We start from the raw sequence: 4,282 nt of genomic DNA, 5'->3' as shown, positions 1-4,282 counted from the left end.
ATATGCTTGGCTTGTTCCCTGTAAAGTGTGGGCAGGGTGGGCAATGGCTGTCAGGGGCCATTGCCCGCCACTGTTTCCCCTGAGGTGGTGGGGGAGCAGGAGGAGGGACTGGCTTTTGTGTGGCTGCAGGTTAGTGGTGGCCCAGTGCCCCTTCCCTGAGGTTGGGGGGCTGAGTGCACTGCCTGGGTAACCGTTTTCTCTGCGGGCAAGAATGACCAGTCTTGCCCAGGCCTGCAAAGCGGGCCCGTGCGTGTGGTCCTAGGTAGGTTCTGCTTTCCCCGAGCTCTCTTGGGGCCCTCTGGGCCCCTGGAAAGGGAGCCTTCTCCCCACGTCGTTCTTGGAGTCGGCCGGTCCTGCTCGGGGAAACACCGCCTCCCAACCTGTGTCCCGCTGGGCTGTCAGGTCTTAGCCAGGCACGCCTCGGGTCACACTTGCTGTCCCTGAGACTTGCCTGGCTGCGCCTTTCCGCCCACCCTGAAGTGCAGTGGGGGCGGGCAGCAGCCCATGGAGATTAAGACCCAGCCAGTACCTGGTGGGCCCCCGGGGCCCTTGGAGGCACAGGACACCTAAGTTGGTGAACTGTTACCTGGAGCCTTCCCTCGGCCCTTGTCCCCGCTCACCAGAGTTCATCCTCGCGGCTGTGGGCAGTGGGTCTCATGCCAGCTCAGATCCCAGGAGGAGGGATGGCAATGTTCGCCTCTCACCCTGAGGCCGGGCCTTCCCTGGGAGCTGGGATCCCAACCAGAGCTCTGCGCAAAGGGGTCCTGAGAAGAGGACGGAGAGGCGGTGCCCCCGCGCCCGCCCTCCCCTCCGATCGTGGTCCCGGTGCGGTCCGGGTCTCGTTCCCTCCCAGCCTCTTTCCGCCCTCCCAGACACCCTCGGCAGCACCGTCCTGCCCTCCACCGCCGCCGCAGGTGGGCACCCCCATCGCCATTGCGGGATCGCGAGGCCACAGCCACCTCGGCCTGCTGACAGCCTTGCCGGGCTCGCGAGCCGACCTTACAACCGCGCATGCGCAAGTCGCTGTCACAATGACAGCGGCCGTTGCTAGGGGCGCGTTCCTATGGCGCGAGTCCTCTGCGGCCAGGCCAGGCGCATCCTTGTCAGCATCTGGCCTGTCTTCTCCAGGATGCCTGCCAGGGGATCGTCCGCGGTTGTAAGGAGAAGGAGGAGGAGGGCTCAGCGGGCTGAAGAAGGCTCCGTCGCCGCAGCATCCAGGAAGCAGCAGCGGGATCCACGGACCCGTTTCCCATGGCCACCTCACAGCCGCCTGCTGGCTGTGTATGTGAGTCTCCCCGAGGGTCCATAGTCTTCACACCCGTGACTCGGAAGGCTCGACTTTCCCTATGCCCGTGTGCCCCTGTGTACTCAGGGGTCCTTCTTCTCCGGCCGCACAGCCTGGCCCTGACAGAACCTGCCTTAGTGCCTGTGGCTTCTGAGAGAGAGGGACAGAGAGAGAGAGAGAGAGAGAGAGAGAGAGAGACAGACAGACAGACAGACAGAGACAGAGACAGAGACAGAGACAGAGAGAGAGACAGACAGAGACAGAGAGAGAGAGAGAGAGAGAGGAAGATCCTATGTATGTGTGTTCGCAATGGGAGTAACTGGTCTGTCATGTTCGCCGTTTGCCTCGGGGCTCCTTGAAGTCACCTTTCCTAGTGGTGAGTCCCCAGGTGCCGTTCCGCTCGGGCTAGGGAGCCAGATGCCGTTCGTTTACGGTGGGGTTCCTGCATGGGGTTGGGATGGTCTGGTTCTGTCGTGATCGCGGCCGGGGGAGGGGAGGGGCGCCACCTGAGACAGAAAAGCCTAGGAACGTCCTCGCCAACAGGAGGTGAGCCAGCTTTCCCATCGGAAGTGGAAGAGAGGCAAGCCGATGACGACGACCACCACTTCAGCAGGAACTCTGGATGCCAGGGAGTGGTGTCCTGTCGGGGAAGGCCAGGAAGGAGATTCTGCCACCCTTGGGCCTCATGCCCTACCTATGCTCACGCCTACCTTCTCTGCCGGAGGCCGGAGGCCAGAGAAGCAGAGACTATTGAGGGAGAACATCTGTCCCTCCACAGGGGCCTTTCTGGCTAGCTCAGCCATCCAAGGTGGCATCCCCGTGGCGGTTGGCAGTGCTTTCTCCTGCCGGGGTGTCGGCTTGCACACCGACACCATGCCCCCACATCTTTTCTCATCCTCCGTGCTTTCCTGGGGCCTGCACCCTTCTTCACCTGTATCAACCGAGTGCACCAGAAAACAGTGCCACTCCATGAAGGACAGCATTGGGGGCATCCACGGCGTGAGGCTTTCCTTCTCCACAGTGCCTTCTTAGTGACTGGATAGGCCTGAAGTCTGTGCCCAGCTGCCCATCCGTTTCTTCTGCCAGCAAGGTAGTCAGGTCTTGGTGTCCGTTCCCTTTCAGTCGTTCCCATCCTTCTGACCGGCTGAACGGCAGCACACCTTGCCTGGCCTTTGCCTTTTGAGGAAGAGGCTGTTTCACTGGACATCCGCACTCCGTTCCTTCCTTTCTTGCAGGGAGTCAAATGCTTGGCTTGTTCCTGGGGAAGTGTGGGCAGGGGTGGGCAATGGCTGGCAGGGGCCATTGCCCGCCACTGTTTGCAATGAAAGGGTGGGGGAGCAGGAGGAGGGACTGGGTTTTGTGTGGCTGCAGGGTGGTGCTGGCCCCGTGCACCTTCGCTGAGTTTGGAGGGCTGAGTGCACTGCCTGGATAACTGTTTTCTCTTCGGGCCAGAATGCCCAGTCTTGCTGAGGCCTGCAAAGCAGGCGTGTGCATGTGGTGCTAGGTAGGCTCTGCTTTCCCTGAGCTCTCTTGGTGTCCTCTGGGCCCCTGCAAGGGGTGCCTTCTCCCCAAGGTCATTCTGGAGCGGGCCAGTCCCACTGGCTAAACATCCCCTGGCTCCTTGTGCCCTGCTGGGATGTCAGGTCTTACCCAGGCACCCCCTCTGTTCATGCTTGCTGTCCCTTGGACTAGCCTGGCTGGGCCTTTCCTGCTACCCTGAAGAGCAGAGGGGACATGCCGCAGCCCCTGGCAAAGAAGACTGGGCCTGACAGGTTGAAGAAGAAGTCTGCATGACGGCGTCCAGGAAGCAGCAGCGGCATTCAAGGACCGCTCTTCACACCCACCTGCTGGCTGTGTATGTGAGTCTCCCCCAGAGTCCAAAGTCATCACGACCCTGGACTCGGAAGGCTGGACTGTCCGATGGCTGTGTGTCCCTCTGTACTCGTGGGTCCTTCTTCGCCCAACATGGAGCCTGGCCCTCTCAGGAACTGCCTGAGTGCATTTGGCTTTGGAGAGAGAGAGACAGAGAGAGAGAGAGAGGGAGAGGGAGAGAGGTGATATGTATGTGTGTTGGCAGGTGGGAGCAACTGGTTTGCCTCGGGGCTCCTTGATGTCGCCTTTCCTCGTGGTGAGTCCCTTGGTGCAGTTCGCTCGGGCTAGGGAGCCGCGTGCCATTCGTTTTCCGCGGGGTTCCTGCTTGGGCATCGGATGGTCTGGTCCCGTCGTGGTCGGGGGGGGTGTGCCACCTGAGACGGGCAAGAGTAGGAACGTCCTCGCTGCCAAGAGGTGAGCCAGCTTTTCCATCCAAAGAGGACGACAGCCAAGCCAACCATGACGACGACGAACTCCATTTCAACAGGAACTCTGGGAGCCACGGAGAGGTGTACGGGGAAAACCAGGAAGGAGATTCTGCCACCCTTGGGCCTCATGCCCTACCTAGGCTCAGGCCTACCTTCTCTGACTAAGGCCAGAGGGCAGAGAAGCAGAGACTATGTAGGGAGAACATCTGTCCCTTCACAGGGGCCTGTGTGGCTAGCTCAGCCAACCAAGGTGGCAACCCCGTGCGGTTGGCAGTGCTTTGTCCTGCCGGGGTGCCAGCTTGTACACCGACACCATGCCCCCACATCTTTTCTCATCCTCCATGCTTTCCAGAGCTTGGACCCTTCTTCATCTCCATGAACGGCGTGTGCCAGAAAACATTCCTCCTCCATCAAGGTCAGCATTGTGGGGTATCTACTGCGGGAGGCTTTCCTTCTCCACAGTGCCTTTTTAGTGACTGGGTAGGCCTGATGTCCATGCCCATCCACCCAGCCATTTCTTCTGCCAGCAAGGGATTCAAGTCTTGTTGCCAGTGCCCCATCGGTCGTTCCCCATGATTCACACGGTCTGAGCGGCAGCACACCTTGCCTGGCCTTTGCCTTCTGAAAGGCCAGAGGCTGTTTCACCTGGCGTGCGCTCTCCATTTGCTCATTTCTTAGACGGAGATATATGCTTGGC

The sequence above is a fragment of the Lemur catta genome, chromosome 13, assembly GCF_020740605.2.
Source record: "Lemur catta isolate mLemCat1 chromosome 13, mLemCat1.pri, whole genome shotgun sequence".
Taxonomy (NCBI): domain Eukaryota; kingdom Metazoa; phylum Chordata; class Mammalia; order Primates; family Lemuridae; genus Lemur; species Lemur catta.
Note: the sequence above shows the minus strand (reverse complement) of the source record.